This window comes from Somniosus microcephalus, chromosome 13 (genome assembly GCF_052327205.1).
Source record: "Somniosus microcephalus isolate GS21.2 chromosome 13, FLI_Smic_1.0, whole genome shotgun sequence".
Classification (NCBI taxonomy): domain Eukaryota; kingdom Metazoa; phylum Chordata; class Chondrichthyes; order Squaliformes; family Somniosidae; genus Somniosus; species Somniosus microcephalus.
The window spans coordinates 111,319,591-111,341,187 of NC_140999.1; the positions used below are offsets into that span (position 1 = coordinate 111,319,591).

General features: G+C 43.6%; 1 protein-coding gene across 4 annotated transcripts in view; it reads left to right on the forward strand.

Annotated features, from left to right (window-relative positions):
• LOC147108548 (cas scaffolding protein family member 4-like) overlaps positions 1–21,597 on the forward strand; it is a 141,476-nt gene that overhangs the window by 101,956 nt on the left and 17,923 nt on the right. The window lies entirely within an intron of this gene.

The following is a 21,597-nucleotide window of genomic DNA, read 5'->3' on the forward strand; positions in this document are numbered from 1 at the left end:
ATATTCAAGGCTGAGATGGATAGATTTTTTTGGCTCTAGGGGAATAAAGGGATATGGGGATAGTGCAGGAAGGTGGAGTTGAGGTTGAAGATCAGCCATGATCTTATTGAATGGCGGAGTAGGCTCAAGGGGCCGTATGGCCTACTCCTGTTGCTATTTCTTATGTCCAGTTTAAGGTTCGTACATTAACAGGAGATACCACAATCTCAGTTAGAGGACACTTCGATCCAATCGCAGACCAAGACAGCATTGTCTGTGCTGATAGCGCCATCTGCTGGTGTAGGGCAGTCCCCCGCGACCCCCAAACTTTACTGTTGAAGGAATTTTCACACACTCCCACTTTAAATACTGACACACTCCCAGGGATCCACTTTAAATAATCCCACACACCCAGAAGTCCACTTTAAATACTGACACACTCCCAGGAATCCACTTTAAATACTGACACACTCCTAGGGATCCACTTTAAATACTGACGCATTCCCAGGGATCCACGTTCAATACTGACTCACTCCCAGTGATCCACTTCCAGTATTGACACACTCCCAGTGATCCACTTTCAGTACTGACACACTCCCAGTGATCGACTTTAAATATTGACACTCCCAGTGATCCACTTTCAGTACGGACACACTCCCAGTGATCCACTTTCAGTAGTGACACACTCCCAGTGATCCACTTTCAGTACTGACACAATCCCAGTGATCCACTTTAAATACTGACTCACTCCCAGGGATTCACTTTAAATACTGACATGCTCCCAGGGATCCACTTTAAATACTGACACACTGCTAGGGATCCACTTTAAATACTAACGCACTGCCAGGGATCCACTTTAAATACTGACACACTGCTAGGGATCCACTTTAAATACTGACACACTCCCAGAGATCCACTTTAAATACTGACACAATCCAAGGGATCCAATTTCAATACTGACACACTCCCAGGGATGCACTTTAAATACTGACACATTCACAGGGATCCACTTTAAATACTGACACACTCACAGGGATCCACTTTAAATACAGACACACTCCCAGGGATCCACTTTAAATACTGCTACACTCCCGGGGATCCACTTTAAATACTGACACACTCCCAGGGATCCACTATAAATACTCATACACACAGGGATCCACTTTAAATACTGACACACTCCCAGTGATCCACTTTAAATATTGACACACTCCCAGAGATCCATTTAAAATACTGACACTCTCCCAGTGATCCACTTTAAATACTGACATAACTTCCAGGGATCCACTTTAAATACTGACACACTCCCAGAGACCAACTTGCAATACTGACACTCTCCCAGTAATCCACTTTAAATACTGACATAACTTCCAGGGATCCACTTTAAATACTGACACACTCCCAGAGACCAACTTGCAATACTGACACTCTCCCAGTAATCCACTTTAAATACTAACACACTCCCAGAGATCCACTTCAAACACCAACAAACTACTGTCGATCCACTTTAAATACTGACAATCTCCCAGAGATCCACTTTAAATACTGACACACTCCCAGTGATCCACTTTAAATACTGACACACTCCCAGGGATCCACTTAAAATACTGACACACTGCCAGGGATCCACTTCAAACACCGACAAACTCCTGGGGATCCACTTTAAATACTGACACACTCCCAGTGATCCCCTTTAAATACTGACACACTCCTGGGGATCCACTTTAAATACTGACACACTGCCAGGGATCCACTATAAATACGCACACACCCAGGGATCCACTTCAAATACTGACACATTCCCAGAGATCCCCATTAAATATTGACACATTCCCAGGGATCCACTTTAAATACTGACACACTCCCAGTGATCCACTTTAAATATTGACACACTCTCAGGGATCCACCTTAAATATTGACACACTCCCCAATGATCCATTTTAAATACTGACACACTCCCAGGGTCCACTTTAAATACAGACACACTCCCATGGATCCACTTTAAATACTGACACACTCCCAGGGATCCACTTTAAATACTGACACTCTCCCAGTGATCCACTTTAAATACTAACACACTCCCAGAGATCCACTTTAAATACTGACACACTCCCAGGGATCCACTTAAAATACTGACACACTGCCAGGGATCCACTTCAAACACCGACACACTCCCATGGATCCACTTTAAATACTGACACTCTCCCAGTGATCCACTTTAAATACTAACACACTCCCAGAGATCCACTTTAAATACTGACACACTCCCAGGGATCCACTTAAAATACTGACACACTGCCAGGGATCCACTTCAAACACCGACACACTCCCATGGATCCACTTTAAATACTGACACACTCCCAGGGATCCACTTTAAATACTGACACACTCCCAGGGATCCACTTTAAATACTGACACACTGACAGTGATCCACTTTAAATACTGGCACACGGCCAGGGGTCCTCCTTAAATACTGACACTCCCAGGGATCCACTTTAAATACTGACGCAATTCCAGAGATCCACTTTAAATACTGACACACTCCCAGAGATCCACTTTAATTACTGACACACTTCCAGAGATCCACTTTAAATACTGACCCACTCCCAGGGATCTGCTTTAATATTGACACACTCCCAGGGATCCACTTTAAATATTGACACACTCCCAGGGATCCACTTTAAATACTGACACACTCCCAGGAATCCGCTTTAATATTGACACACTCCCAGGGATCCACTTTAAATACTGACACACTTCCAGAGATCCACTTTAAATACTGACACGCTACCAGGGATCCACTTTAAATATAGACACACACCCAGTGATCCACTTTAAATACTGACACACTCCCAGAGATCCACTTGAAATACTGATACACTGACAGTGATCCACTTTAAATAATGACACACGGCCGGGGGTCCTCCTTAAATACCGACACACTCCCAGGGATCCACTTTAAATACTGGTGCACTTCCAGAGATCCACTTTAAATACTGACACACTCACAGGGATCCAGTTTAAATACTGACTCACTCCCAGGGAACCAATTTCAAGACTGACACTCCCAGAGATCCACCTTAAATATTGACACACTCACAGTGATCCACTTTAAATACTGACACACTCCTGGGGATTCACTTTAAATACTGACAAACTGCCGGGGATCCACGTTAAATACTGACACATTCCCAAGGATCCACTATAAATAATCACACACCCGGGGATCCAGTTTAAATACTGACACACACCCAGGGATCCACTTTAAATAGTGATACACTCCCAGTGGTCCACTTTAAATACTGACACACTCCCACTGATCCACTTTAAATACGGACACTCTCCCAGGAATCCACTTTAAATGCTGACACACTCTCAGGGATCCACTTTAAATACTGACACACTCCCAGCGGTCCACTTTAAATACTGACACACTCCCAGGGATCCACTTTCAGTACTGACAAACTCCCAGAGATCCAATTGAAATACTGACATACTCCCAGTAATCCACTTTAAATACTGACACACTCCCAGTGATCCACTTTAAATACTGACACACTGCCAGGAATCCACTTAAAATATTGACACACTCTCAGAGATCCACTTTAAATGCGGACACGCTCCCAGGGATCCACTTTAAATACTGACACACTCCTGGCGATCCACTTTAAATACTGACACACTGCCAGGGATCCAATTTCAATATTGACCCACTCCCAGGGATCCACTTTCAATACTGATGCATGGACCGGGATCCACTTTAAATACTGACAAACTCCCGGAGATCCACTTTAAATACTGACACACTCTCAGGGAACCAATTTAAACACTGACACACTCCCAGGCATCCACTTTAAATACTGACACTCCCAGTGATCCACTTTAATTACAGACACACTCCCAGGGATCCATTTTAAATACTGACACATTCCCAGTGATCCATTTAAAATACTGACACACTCCCAGGGATCCATTTTCAGTACTGACACACTCCTGGGGATCCACTTTAAATACTGACACACTGCCAGTGATCCACTTTAAATACTGACACACGGCCAGGGGTCCTCCTTAAATACTGACACACTCCCAGGGATCCACTTTAAATACTGATGCACTTCCAGAGATCCACTTTAAATACTGACACACACCTGGGGATCCACTTTAAAAACTGACAAACTGTTGGGGATCCACTTTAAATAGTGACACACTGCCAAGGATCCACTATAAAATACTCACACCCAGGGATCCACTTTAAATACTGACACACTCCCAGGGATCCAATTTCAATACTGACACACTCCCAGGGATCCACTTTAAATACTGACACACTTCCATGGATCCACTTTAAATACTGACACTCCCAGAGATCCACTTTAAATACTGATGCACTGCCAAGGATCCACTATCAATACTGACACACTCCCTGGGATCCAATTTCAATACTGACACACTCCCAGGGATCCACTTTCAGTACTGACAAACTCCCAGAGATCCAATTGAAATACTGACACGCTCCCAGTAATCCACTTTAAATACTGACACACTCCCAGGGATCCATTTTAAATACTGACACATTCCCAGTGATCCATTTAAAATATTGACACACTCCCAGGGATCCATTTAAAATACTGGCACACTCCCAGGGATCCAATTTCAATATTGACCCACTCCCAGGGATCCACTTCAAACAATGACACCCCCCAGAGATCCACTTCAAACACTGACAAAATCCTGGGGATCCACTTTAAATATTGACACACTCCCAGGGATCCACTTTAAATACTGACATACTCCCAGGGACCCACTTTAAATACTTACACACTCTCAGGGAACCAATTTAAATACTGACACACTCCCAGTGATCCACTTTAAATACTGACGCACCGACAGGGATCCACTTTAAATACTGACAAACTCCTAGGGATCCACTTTAAATACTGACACACTCCCAGGGATCCAACTGAAATACTGACACACTCCAAGGGATCCACTTTAAATACGGACACACTCCCATGGATCCACTTTAAATACTGACACACTCCCAGGGATCCACTTTAAATACTGACACTCTCCCAGTGATCCACTTTAAATACTGTCACACTCCCAGGGATCCACTTAAAATACTGACACACTGCCAGGGATCCACTTCAAACACCGACACACTCCCATGGATCCACTTTAAATACTGACACTCTCCCAGTGATCCACTTTAAATACTAACACACTCCCAGAGATCCACTTTAAATACTGACACACTCCCAGGGATCCACTTAAAATACTGACACACTGCCAGGGATCCACTTCAAACACCGACACACTCCCATGGATCCACTTTAAATACTGACACACTCCCAGGGATCCACTTTAAATACTGACACACTCCCAGGGATCCACTTTAAATACTGACACACTCCCAGGGATCCACTTTAAATACTGACACACGGCCAGGGGTCCTCCTTAAATACTGACACTCCCAGGGATCCACTTTAAATACTGACGCAATTCCAGAGATCCACTTTAAATACTGACACACTCCCAGAGATCCACTTTAATTACTGACACACTTCCAGAGATCCACTTTAAATACTGACCCACTCCCAGGGATCTGCTTTAATATTGACACACTCCCAGGGATCCACTTTAAATATTGACACACTCCCAGGGATCCACTTTAAATACTGACACACTCCCAGGAATCCGCTTTAATATTGACACACTCCCAGGGATCCACTTTAAATACTGACACACTTCCAGAGATCCACTTTAAATACTGACACGCTACCAGGGATCCACTTTAAATATAGACACACACCCAGTGATCCACTTTAAATACTGACACACTCCCAGAGATCCACTTGAAATACTGATACACTGACAGTGATCCACTTTAAATAATGACACACGGCCGGGGGTCCTCCTTAAATACCGACACACTCCCAGGGATCCACTTTAAATACTGGTGCACTTCCAGAGATCCACTTTAAATACTGACACACTCACAGGGATCCAGTTTAAATACTGACTCACTCCCAGGGATCCACTTTCAATTCTGACTCACTCCCAGGGAACCAATTTCAAGACTGACACTTCCAGAGATCCACCTTAAATATTGACACACTCCTGGGGATTCACTTTAAATACTGACAAACTGCCGGGGATCCACGTTAAATACTGACACATTCCCAAGGATCCACTATAAATAATCACACACCCGGGGATCCACTTTAAATACTGACACACACCCAGGGATCCACTTTAAATAGTGATACACTCACAGGGATCCAGTTTAAATACTGAGACACTCCCAGTGATCCACTTTCAGTACTGACACACTCCCAGTGGTCCACTTTAAATACTGACACACTCCCACTGATCCACTTTAAATACGGACACTCTCCCAGGAATCCACTTTAAATGCTGACACACTCTCAGGGATCCACTTTAAATACTGACACACTCCCAGCGGTCCACTTTAAATACTGACACACACCCAATGATCCACTTTCAGTACTGACACACTCCCAGTGATCCACTTTAAATACTGACGCATTGCCAAGGATCCACTATCAATACTGACACAATCCCAGGGATCCACTTTAAATACTGACACTCCCAGGGATCAACTTTAAACACCTACACGCTCCAAATGATCCACTTTAAATACTGACACACTCCCAGTGATCCACTTTAAATACTGACACACTCCCAGTGATCCACTTTAAATACTGACACACTCCCACGGTCCACTTTAAATACTGACGCAGTGCCAGGGACCCACTTTCAGTACTGACACATTCCCAGTGTGATCCACTTTAATACTGACACACTCCCAGGGATCCAGTTTAAATACTGACGCACTGCCAAGGATCCACTTTAAATACTGACACATTCACAGGGACCCATTTTAAATACCGGCACACTGCCAGTGATCCACTATCAATATTGACACACTCCCAGTGATCCATTTAAAATACTGACAAACTGCTGGGGATCCACTTCAAATAGTGACACACTGCCAAGGATCCACTATAAATACTCACACACCCAGGGGTCCACTTTAAATACTGACACACTCCTAGGGATCCACTTTAAATATTGACACATTCCCAGGGATCCATTTAAAATACTGACACACTCCCAGTGATCCAATTTAAACACTGACACACTCCCAGGGATCCACTTTCAGTACTGACAAACTCCCAGAGAGCCAATTGAAATACTGACACACTCACCGAGATCCACTTTAAATACTGACAAACTGCCGGGGATCCACTGAAAATACTGACACGCTCCCAGAGAACCATTTAAAATACTAACACACTCCCAGGGATCCACTTTAAATACTGACATACTCCCAGTAATCCACTTTAAATACTGACACACTCCCAGGGATCCACTTTAAATACTGACACATTCCAGTGATCCATTTAAAATACTGACACACTCCCAGTGATCCAATTTAAACACTGATATTATGTCCGTGTATAATTGAGGCACGGACTGCAGGAGTTGGTTATAACAGGTCTTTACTGAATGGAGACAACCTGGAACTACTATGCAAAAGTTACTACACAGGCTTATATACAGGGGTGGTCACTACTGGTACTGCAGTATACAGGGGCTGCAGAATATAGTTCCTTCTGCAAAGTACATACACTACAACTGACACACTCCCAGGGATCCAATTTCAATACTGACACACTCCCAGGGATTGACTTTAAATACTGACACACGGCCAGGGGTCCTCCTTAAATACTGACACTCCCAGGGATCCACTTTAAATACTGGCGCACTTCCAGAGATCCACTTTAAATACGGACACACTCCCAGGGATCCACTTTAAATGCTGACACACTCCTGGGGATCCACTTTAAATACTGACACACTCCCAGCGATCCACTTTAATTACTGACACACTCCCAGTGATCCACTTTAAATACTGACACACTCCCAGTGATCCACTTTAAATACCGACACTCCCAAGGATCAACTTTAAATACTGACCCACTCCCAGGGATCCACTTTAAATATTGACACACTCCCAGGGATCCACTTTAAATACTAACATACTCCCAGGGTCCACTTTAAATACTGACACAATCCCAGTGATCCACTTTAAATACTGACACACTCCCAGTGATCCACTTTAAATACTGACACTCCCAAGGATCAACTTTAAATACTGACCCACTCCCAGGGATCCACTTTAAATATTGACACACTCCCAGTGATCCAATTTCAATACTGACACACTCCCAGGGATCCATTTTAAATACTGACACACGGCCAGGGGTCCTTCTTAAATACTGACACTCCCAGGGATCCACTTTAAATACTGACGCACTTCCAGAGATCCACTTTAAATACGGACACACTCCCAGGGATCCACTTTAAATACCGACACTCCCAAGGATCAACTTTAAATACTGACCCACTCCCAGGGATCCACTTTAAATATTGACACACTCCCAGGGATCCACTTTAAATACTAACATACTCCCAGGGTCCACTTTAAATACTGACACAATCCCAGTGATCCACTTTAAATACTGACACACTCCCAGTGATCCACTTTAAATACTGACACTCCCAAGGATCAACTTTAAATACTGACCCACTCCCAGGGATCCACTTTAAATATTGACACACTCCCAGTGATCCAATTTCAATACTGACACACTCCCAGGGATCCATTTTAAATACTGACACACGGCCAGGGGTCCTTCTTAAATACTGACACTCCCAGGGATCTACTTTAAATACTGACGCACTTCCAGAGATCCACTTTAAATACGGACACACTCCCAGGGATCCACTTTAAAGACTGACACACTCCCGGTGATCCACTTTAAATACTGACACACACACAGGGAATCATGTTAAATACTGGCACGCTCCCAGTGGTCCACTTTAAATACTGACACACTCCCAGGGATCCACTTTAAATATGGACACACTCCTAGGGATCCACTTTAAATACAGACACACTCCCAGGAATCCACTTTAAATACTGACGCACTGCCAAGGATCCACTATCAATACTGACACACTCCCTGGGATCCAATTTCAATACTGACACACTCCCAGAGATCCAATTGAAATACTGACACACTCCCAGTGATCCAATTTAAACACCGACACACTCCCAGGAATCCAATTTCAATACTGACACACTCCCAGGGATCCACTTTAAATACTGTCACACTCCCAGTAATCCACTTTAAACACTGACACACTGCCAGGAATCCACTTAAAATATTGACACACTGCCAGGGATCCACTCCAAACACTGACAAACTATTGGGGATCAACTTTAAATACTGAAAAACTCCCAGAGATCCACTGTAAATACTGACAAATTCCCAGTGATCCATTTAAAATACTGACACACTCCCAGGGATCCAATTTCAATATTGATCCACTCCCAGTGATCCACTTTAAATACTGACACACTCCCAGTGATCCGCTTTAAATACTGTCACGCTCCCAGGGATCCATTTAAAATACTGACACACTCCCAGGGATCCAATTTCAATATTGACCCACTCCCAGGGATCCACTTCAAACACCGACACCCCCCCCAGGGATCCACTTCAAACACTGACAAACTCCTGGGGGTCCACTTTAAATATTGACACACTCCCAGGGATCCACTTTAAATACTGGCACGCTCCCAGTGGTCCACTTTAAATACTGACACACTCCCAGTGATCCACTTTAAATACTGATGCACTGCCAGGGACCCACTTTAAATACTGACAAACTCCTTGGGATCTCCTTTAAACACTGACACATTGCCAGTGATCCACTTTCATTACTGACACACTCCCAGTGATCCACTTTAAATACAGACACACTCCCAGTGATCCACTTTCAGAACTGACACACTCCCAGTGATCCACTTTAATACTGACACACTCCCAGTGATCCACTTTAATACTGGCACACTCCCAGGGATCCAGTTTAAATACAGATGCACTGCCAAGGATCCACTTTACATACTGACACATTCACAGGGATCCATTTTAAATACTGACACACTCACTGAGATCCACTTTAAATATTGACACACTCCCAGTGATCCATTTAAAATACTGACACACTCCCAGTGATCCATTTAAAATACTGACACACTCCCAGTGATCCATTTAAAATACTGACAAACTCCTGGGATCCACTTTGAATAGTGACACACATCAGGGTCCACTTTAAATACTGACACACTTCCAGAGATCCACTTCAAACACTGACAAACTCCTGGGGATCCACTTTAAATAGTGACACACTCCCAGGGATCCACTTTAAATACTGACACACTCCCAGTGATGCACTTTAAATACTGACACACTCCCAGGGATCCACTTTCAGTACTGACACACTCCCAGGGATCCAGTTTAAATACTGACGCACTGCCAAGGATCCACTTTAAATACTGACACGCTCCCAGGGATCCACTTTAAATACTGATACACTGCCAGTGATCCACTTTAAATACTGACACACTCCCAGTGATCCGCTTTAAATACTGACACACTCCCAGTGATCCACTTTAAATAATGACACACTCCCAGTGATCCAATTTCAACACTGACACACTCCCAGGGTTCCACTTTAAATACTGACACACTTCCAGAGATCCACTTTAAATACGGACACACTCCCAGGGATCCACTTTAAATACTGACACACTCCCAGTGATCTATTTAAAATACTGACAAACTGCTGGGGATCCACTTTAAATAGTAACACACTGCCAAGGATCCACTATAAATACTCTCACTCCCAGTGATCCACTTGAAATACTGACACATGCACAGGGATCCACTTTAAATACTGACATACTCCCAGGGATCCACTTTAAATACTGACACATTCCCAGTGATCCATTTAACATACTGACACACTCCCAGTGATCCAATTTAAACACTGACACACTCCCAGGGATCCAGTTTCAATACTGACACACACCTAGGGATCCACTTTAAATACTGACACATTCCCAGTGATCCGTTTAAAATACTGACACACTCAGTGATCCAATTTCAACAATGACACACTCCCAGGGATCCACTTTAAATACTGACACTCTCCAAGGGATCCACTTTAAATACTGACACACTTCCATGGATTCACTTTAAATACTGACACACTCCCAGTGATCCACTTAAAATACTGACACACTGCAAGGAATCCACTTAAATTAGTGACACACACCCAGAGATCCACTTCAAACACTGACAAACTCCTGGGGATCCACTTTAAATATTGAAACACTCCCAGGGATCCACTTTAAATACTGACACGCTCTCAGGGATCCACTTTAAATACTGACACACGGCCAGGGGTCCTCCTTAAATACTGACACACTCCCAGGGATCCACTTTAAATACTGACGCACTTCCAGAGATCCACTTTAAATACTGACACACACCTGGGGATCCACTTTAAAAACTGACACACTCCCAGAGATCTACTTGAAATACTGACACACTCACAGGGATCCCGTTTAAATACTGAGACATTCCCAGTGATCCACTTTCAGCACTGACACACTCCCAGTGATCCACTTTCAATACTGACATACTCCTGGGGGTCCACTTTAAATACTGACACACTCCCAGGGATCCATGTTAAATACTGGCACGCTCCCAGTGGCCCACTTTAAATACTGACACAGTCCCAGGAATCCACTTTAAATACTGACGCACTGCCAAGGATCCACTATCAATACTGACACACTCCCTGGGATACAATTTCAATACTGACACACTCCCAGGGATCCACTTTCAGTACTGACAAACTCCCAGAGATCCAATTGAAATACTGACATACTCCCAGTAATCCACTTTAAATACTGACACACTCCCAGTGATCCACTTTAAATACTGACACACTGCCAGGAATCCACTTAAAATATTGACACACTCTCAGAGATCCACTTTAAATGCGGACACGCTCCCAGGGATCCACTTTAAATACTGACACACTCCTGGCGATCCACTTTAAATACTGACACACTGCCAGGGATCCAATTTCAATATTGACCCACTCCCAGGGATCCACTTTCAATACTGATGCATGGACCGGGATCCACTTTAAATACTGACAAACTCCCGGAGATCCACTTTAAATACTGACACACTCTCAGGGAACCAATTTAAACACTGACACACTCCCAGGCATCCACTTTAAATACTGACACTCCCAGTGATCCACTTTAATTACAGACACACTCCCAGGGGTCCATTTTAAATACTGACACATTCCCAGTGATCCATTTAAAATACTGACACACTCCCAGGGATCCATTTTCAGTACTGACACACTCCTGGGGATCCACTTTAAATACTGACACACTGCCAGTGATCCACTTTAAATACTGACACACGGCCAGGGGTCCTCCTTAAATACTGACACACTCCCAGGGATCCACTTTAAATACTGATGCACTTCCAGAGATCCACTTTAAATACTGACACACACCTGGGGATCCACTTTAAAAACTGACAAACTGTTGGGGATCCACTTTAAATAGTGACACACTGCCAAGGATCCACTATAAAATACTCACACCCAGGGATCCACTTTAAATACTGACACACTCCCAGGGATCCAATTTCAATACTGACACACTCCCAGGGATCCACTTTAAATACTGACACACTTCCATGGATCCACTTTAAATACTGACACTCCCAGAGATCCACTTTAAATACTGATGCACTGCCAAGGATCCACTATCAATACTGACACACTCCCTGGGATCCAATTTCAATACTGACACACTCCCAGGGATCCACTTTCAGTACTGACAAACTCCCAGAGATCCAATTGAAATACTGACACGCTCCCAGTAATCCACTTTAAATACTGACACACTCCCAGGGATCCATTTTAAATACTGACACATTCCCAGTGATCCATTTAAAATATTGACACACTCCCAGGGATCCATTTAAAATACTGGCACACTCCCAGGGATCCAATTTCAATATTGACCCACTCCCAGGGATCCACTTCAAACAATGACACCCCCCAGAGATCCACTTCAAACACTGACAAAATCCTGGGGATCCACTTTAAATATTGACACACTCCCAGGGATCCACTTTAAATACTGACATACTCCCAGGGACCCACTTTAAATACTTACACACTCTCAGGGAACCAATTTAAATACTGACACACTCCCAGTGATCCACTTTAAATACTGACGCACCGACAGGGATCCACTTTAAATACTGACAAACTCCTAGGGATCCACTTTAAATACTGACACACTCCCAGGGATCCAACTGAAATACTGACACACTCCAAGGGATCCACTTTAAATACTGACACACTCCCAGTGATCCACTTTAAATACTGACACACTGCCAGGAATCCACTTAAAATATTGACACACTCTCAGAGATCCACTTTAAATGCGGACACGCTCCCAGGGATCCACTTTAAATACTGACACACTCCTGGCGATCCACTTTAAATACTGACACACTGCCAGGGATCCAATTTCAATATTGACCCACTCCCAGGGATCCACTTTCAATACTGATGCATGGACCGGGATCCACTTTAAATACTGACAAACTCCCGGAGATCCACTTTAAATACTGACACACTCTCAGGGAACCAATTTAAACACTGACACACTCCCAGGCATCCACTTTAAATACTGACACACTCCCACTGATCCACTTTAAATACGGACACTCTCCCAGGAATCCACTTTAAATGCTGACACACTCTCAGGGATCCACTTTAAATACTGACACACTCCCAGCGGTCCACTTTAAATACTGACACACACCCAATGATCCACTTTCAGTACTGACACACTCCCAGTGATCCACTTTAAATACTGACGCATTGCCAAGGATCCACTATCAATACTGACACAATCCCAGGGATCCACTTTAAATACTGACACTCCCAGGGATCAACTTTAAACACCTACACGCTCCAAATGATCCACTTTAAATACTGACACACTCCCAGTGATCCACTTTAAATACTGACACACTCCCAGTGATCCACTTTAAATACTGACACACTCCCACGGTCCACTTTAAATACTGACGCAGTGCCAGGGACCCACTTTCAGTACTGACACATTCCCAGTGTGATCCACTTTAATACTGACACACTCCCAGGGATCCAGTTTAAATACTGACGCACTGCCAAGGATCCACTTTAAATACTGACACATTCACAGGGACCCATTTTAAATACCGGCACACTGCCAGTGATCCACTATCAATATTGACACACTCCCAGTGATCCATTTAAAATACTGACAAACTGCTGGGGATCCACTTCAAATAGTGACACACTGCCAAGGATCCACTATAAATACTCACACACCCAGGGGTCCACTTTAAATACTGACACACTCCTAGGGATCCACTTTAAATATTGACACATTCCCAGGGATCCATTTAAAATACTGACACACTCCCAGTGATCCAATTTAAACACTGACACACTCCCAGGGATCCACTTTCAGTACTGACAAACTCCCAGAGAGCCAATTGAAATACTGACACACTCACCGAGATCCACTTTAAATACTGACAAACTGCCGGGGATCCACTGAAAATACTGACACGCTCCCAGAGAACCATTTAAAATACTAACACACTCCCAGGGATCCACTTTAAATACTGACATACTCCCAGTAATCCACTTTAAATACTGACACACTCCCAGGGATCCACTTTAAATACTGACACATTCCAGTGATCCATTTAAAATACTGACACACTCCCAGTGATCCAATTTAAACACTGATATTATGTCCGTGTATAATTGAGGCACGGACTGCAGGAGTTGGTTATAACAGGTCTTTACTGAATGGAGACAACCTGGAACTACTATGCAAAAGTTACTACACAGGCTTATATACAGGGGTGGTCACTACTGGTACTGCAGTATACAGGGGCTGCAGAATATAGTTCCTTCTGCAAAGTACATACACTACAACTGACACACTCCCAGGGATCCAATTTCAATACTGACACACTCCCAGGGATTGACTTTAAATACTGACACACGGCCAGGGGTCCTCCTTAAATACTGACACTCCCAGGGATCCACTTTAAATACTGGCGCACTTCCAGAGATCCACTTTAAATACGGACACACTCCCAGGGATCCACTTTAAATGCTGACACACTCCTGGGGATCCACTTTAAATACTGACACACTCCCAGCGATCCACTTTAATTACTGACACACTCCCAGTGATCCACTTTAAATACTGACACACTCCCAGTGATCCACTTTAAATACCGACACTCCCAAGGATCAACTTTAAATACTGACCCACTCCCAGGGATCCACTTTAAATATTGACACACTCCCAGGGATCCACTTTAAATACTAACATACTCCCAGGGTCCACTTTAAATACTGACACAATCCCAGTGATCCACTTTAAATACTGACACACTCCCAGTGATCCACTTTAAATACTGACACTCCCAAGGATCAACTTTAAATACTGACCCACTCCCAGGGATCCACTTTAAATATTGACACACTCCCAGTGATCCAATTTCAATACTGACACACTCCCAGGGATCCATTTTAAATACTGACACACGGCCAGGGGTCCTTCTTAAATACTGACACTCCCAGGGATCCACTTTAAATACTGACGCACTTCCAGAGATCCACTTTAAATACGGACACACTCCCAGGGATCCACTTTAAATACCGACACTCCCAAGGATCAACTTTAAATACTGACCCACTCCCAGGGATCCACTTTAAATATTGACACACTCCCAGGGATCCACTTTAAATACTAACATACTCCCAGGGTCCACTTTAAATACTGACACAATCCCAGTGATCCACTTTAAATACTGACACACTCCCAGTGATCCACTTTAAATACTGACACTCCCAAGGATCAACTTTAAATACTGACCCACTCCCAGGGATCCACTTTAAATATTGACACACTCCCAGTGATCCAATTTCAATACTGACACACTCCCAGGGATCCATTTTAAATACTGACACACGGCCAGGGGTCCTTCTTAAATACTGACACTCCCAGGGATCTACTTTAAATACTGACGCACTTCCAGAGATCCACTTTAAATACGGACACACTCCCAGGGATCCACTTTAAAGACTGACACACTCCCGGTGATCCACTTTAAATACTGACACACACACAGGGAATCATGTTAAATACTGGCACGCTCCCAGTGGTCCACTTTAAATACTGACACACTCCCAGGGATCCACTTTAAATATGGACACACTCCTAGGGATCCACTTTAAATACAGACACACTCCCAGGAATCCACTTTAAATACTGACGCACTGCCAAGGATCCACTATCAATACTGACACACTCCCTGGGATCCAATTTCAATACTGACACACTCCCAGAGATCCAATTGAAATACTGACATACTCCCAGTAATCCACTTTAAATACTGACACACTCCCAGGGATCCATTTAAAATACTGACACACTCCCAGTGATCCAATTTAAACACCGACACACTCCCAGGAATCCAATTTCAATACTGACACACTCCCAGGGATCCACTTTAAATACTGTCACACTCCCAGTAATCCACTTTAAACACTGACACACTGCCAGGAATCCACTTAAAATATTGACACACTGCCAGGGATCCACTCCAAACACTGACAAACTATTGGGGATCAACTTTAAATACTGAAAAACTCCCAGAGATCCACTGTAAATACTGACAAATTCCCAGTGATCCATTTAAAATACTGACACACTCCCAGGGATCCAATTTCAATATTGATCCACTCCCAGTGATCCACTTTAAATACTGACACACTCCCAGTGATCCGCTTTAAATACTGTCACGCTCCCAGGGATCCATTTAAAATACTGACACACTCCCAGGGATCCAATTTCAATATTGACCCACTCCCAGGGATCCACTTCAAACACCGACACCCCCCCCAGGGATCCACTTCAAACACTGACAAACTCCTGGGGGTCCACTTTAAATATTGACACACTCCCAGGGATCCACTTTAAATACTGGCACGCTCCCAGTGGTCCACTTTAAATACTGACACACTCCCAGTGATCCACTTTAAATACTGATGCACTGCCAGGGACCCACTTTAAATACTGACAAACTCCTTGGGATCTCCTTTAAACACTGACACATTGCCAGTGATCCACTTTCATTACTGACACACTCCCAGTGATCCACTTTAAATACAGACACACTCCCAGTGATCCACTTTCAGAACTGACACACTCCCAGTGATCCACTTTAATACTGACACACTCCCAGTGATCCACTTTAATACTGGCACACTCCCAGGGATCCAGTTTAAATACAGATGCACTGCCAAGGATCCACTTTACATACTGACACATTCACAGGGATCCATTTTAAATACTGACACACTCACTGAGATCCACTTTAAATATTGACACACTCCCAGTGATCCATTTAAAATACTGACACACTCCCAGTGATCCATTTAAAATACTGACACACTCCCAGTGATCCATTTAAAATACTGACAAACTCCTGGGATCCACTTTGAATAGTGACACACATCAGGGTCCACTTTAAATACTGACACACTTCCAGAGATCCACTTCAAACACTGACAAACTCCTGGGGATCCACTTTAAATAGTGACACACTCCCAGGGATCCACTTTAAATACTGACACACTCCCAGTGATGCACTTTAAATACTGACACACTCCCAGGGATCCACTTTCAGTACTGACACACTCCCAGGGATCCAGTTTAAATACTGACGCACTGCCAAGGATCCACTTTAAATACTGACACGCTCCCAGGGATCCACTTTAAATACTGATACACTGCCAGTGATCCACTTTAAATACTGACACACTCCCAGTGATCCGCTTTAAATACTGACACACTCCCAGTGATCCACTTTAAATAATGACACACTCCCAGTGATCCAATTTCAACACTGACACACTCCCAGGGTTCCACTTTAAATACTGACACACTTCCAGAGATCCACTTTAAATACGGACACACTCCCAGGGATCCACTTTAAATACTGACACACTCCCAGTGATCTATTTAAAATACTGACAAACTGCTGGGGATCCACTTTAAATAGTAACACACTGCCAAGGATCCACTATAAATACTCTCACTCCCAGTGATCCACTTGAAATACTGACACATGCACAGGGATCCACTTTAAATACTGACATACTCCCAGGGATCCACTTTAAATACTGACACATTCCCAGTGATCCATTTAACATACTGACACACTCCCAGTGATCCAATTTAAACACTGACACACTCCCAGGGATCCAGTTTCAATACTGACACACACCTAGGGATCCACTTTAAATACTGACACATTCCCAGTGATCCGTTTAAAATACTGACACACTCAGTGATCCAATTTCAACAATGACACACTCCCAGGGATCCACTTTAAATACTGACACTCTCCAAGGGATCCACTTTAAATACTGACACACTTCCATGGATTCACTTTAAATACTGACACACTCCCAGTGATCCACTTAAAATACTGACACACTGCAAGGAATCCACTTAAATTAGTGACACACACCCAGAGATCCACTTCAAACACTGACAAACTCCTGGGGATCCACTTTAAATATTGAAACACTCCCAGGGATCCACTTTAAATACTGACACGCTCTCAGGGATCCACTTTAAATACTGACACACGGCCAGGGGTCCTCCTTAAATACTGACACACTCCCAGGGATCCACTTTAAATACTGACGCACTTCCAGAGATCCACTTTAAATACTGACACACACCTGGGGATCCACTTTAAAAACTGACACACTCCCAGAGATCTACTTGAAATACTGACACACTCACAGGGATCCCGTTTAAATACTGAGACATTCCCAGTGATCCACTTTCAGCACTGACACACTCCCAGTGATCCACTTTCAATACTGACATACTCCTGGGGGTCCACTTTAAATACTGACACACTCCCAGGGATCCATGTTAAATACTGGCACGCTCCCAGTGGCCCACTTTAAATACTGACACAGTCCCAGGAATCCACTTTAAATACTGACGCACTGCCAAGGATCCACTATCAATACTGACACACTCCCTGGGATACAATTTCAATACTGACACACTCCCAGGGATCCACTTTCAGTACTGACAAACTCCCAGAGATCCAATTGAAATACTGACATACTCCCAGTAATCCACTTTAAATACTGACACACTCCCAGTGATCCACTTTAAATACTGACACACTGCCAGGAATCCACTTAAAATATTGACACACTCTCAGAGATCCACTTTAAATGCGGACACGCTCCCAGGGATCCACTTTAAATACTGACACACTCCTGGCGATCCACTTTAAATACTGACACACTGCCAGGGATCCAATTTCAATATTGACCCACTCCCAGGGATCCACTTTCAATACTGATGCATGGACCGGGATCCACTTTAAATACTGACAAACTCCCGGAGATCCACTTTAAATACTGACACACTCTCAGGGAACCAATTTAAACACTGACACACTCCCAGGCATCCACTTTAAATACTGACACTCCCAGTGATCCACTTTAATTACAGACACACTCCCAGTGATCCACTTTAAATACTGATACATTCCCAGTGATCCACTTTAATTACAGACACACTCCCAGGGATCCACTTTAAATACTGATACATTCCCAGTGAAGCATTTAAAATACTGACACACTCCCAGTGATCCACTTTAATTACAGACACACTCCCAGGGATCCACTTTAAATACTGATACATTCCCAGTGAAGCATTTAAAATACTGACACACTCCCAGTGATCCACTTTAAATACAGACACACGCCCAGTGATCCAATTTAAAGACTGACACACTCCCAGGGATCCACTTTAAATACTGACACACTCCCAGGGATCCATTTTAAATACTGACACATTCCCAGTGATCCATTTAAAATACTGACACACTCCCAGGGATCCATTTTCAGTACTGACACACTCCTGGGGATCCACTTTAAATACTGACACACTGCCAGTGATCCACTTTAAATACTGACACACGGCCAGGGGTCCTCCTTAAATACTGACACACTCCCAGGGATCCACTTTAAATACTGATGCACTTCCAGAGATCCACTTTAAATACTGACACACACCTGGGGATCCACTTTAAAAACTGACAAACTGTTGGGGATCCACTTTAAATAGTGACACACTGCCAAGGATCCACTATAAAATACTCACACCCAGGGATCCACTTTAAATACTGACACACTCCCAGGGATCCAATTTCAATACTGACACACTCCCAGGGATCCACTTTAAATACTGACACACTTCCATGGATCCACTTTAAATACTGACACTCCCAGAGATCCACTTTAAATACTGATGCACTGCCAAGGATCCACTATCAATACTGACACACTCCCTGGGATCCAATTTCAATACTGACACACTCCCAGGGATCCACTTTCAGTACTGACAAACTCCCAGAGATCCAATTGAAATACTGACACGCTCCCAGTAATCCACTTTAAATACTGACACACTCCCAGGGATCCATTTTAAATACTGACACATTCCCAGTGATCCATTTAAAATATTGACACACTCCCAGGGATCCATTTAAAATACTGGCACACTCCCAGGGATCCAATTTCAATATTGACCCACTCCCAGGGATCCACTTCAAACAATGACACCCCCCAGAGATCCACTTCAAACACTGACAAAATCCTGGGGATCCACTTTAAATATTGACACACTCCCAGGGATCCACTTTAAATACTGACATACTCCCAGGGATCCACTTTAAATACTTACACACTCTCAGGGAACCAATTTAAATACTGACACACTCCCAGTGATCCACTTTAAATACTGACGCACCGACAGGGATCCACTTTAAATACTGACAAACTCCTAGGGATCCACTTTAAATACTGACACACTCCCAGGGATCCACTTTAAATACGGACACACTCCCAGTGATCCACTTTAAATACTGACACACTGCCAGGAATCCACTTAAAATATTGACACACTGCCAGGGATCCAATTTCAATATTGACCCACTCCCAGGGATCCACTTTCAATACTGATGCATGGACCGGGATCCACTTTAAATACTGACAAACTCCCGGAGATCCACTTTAAATACTGACACACTCTCAGGGAACCAATTTAAACACTGACACACTCCCAGGCATCCACTTTAAATACTGACACTCCCAGGGATCCACTTCAAATACTGACACACTCCCAGTGATCCACTTTAAATACAGTCACACTCCCAGTGATCCACTTTAATTGCAGACACACTCCCAGGGATCCACTTTAAATACTGATACATTCCCAGTGAAGCATTTAAAATACTGACACACTCCCAGTGATCCACTTTAAATACAGACACACGCCCAGTGATCCAATTTAAAGACTGACACACTCCCAGGGATCCACTTTAAATACTGACACACTGCCAGTGATCCACTGTAGATACTGACACACTCCCAGTGATCCACTTTAAATACTGACACACTCCCAGGGATCCACTTTAAATACTGACACATTCCCAGTGATCCATTTAAAATACAGAC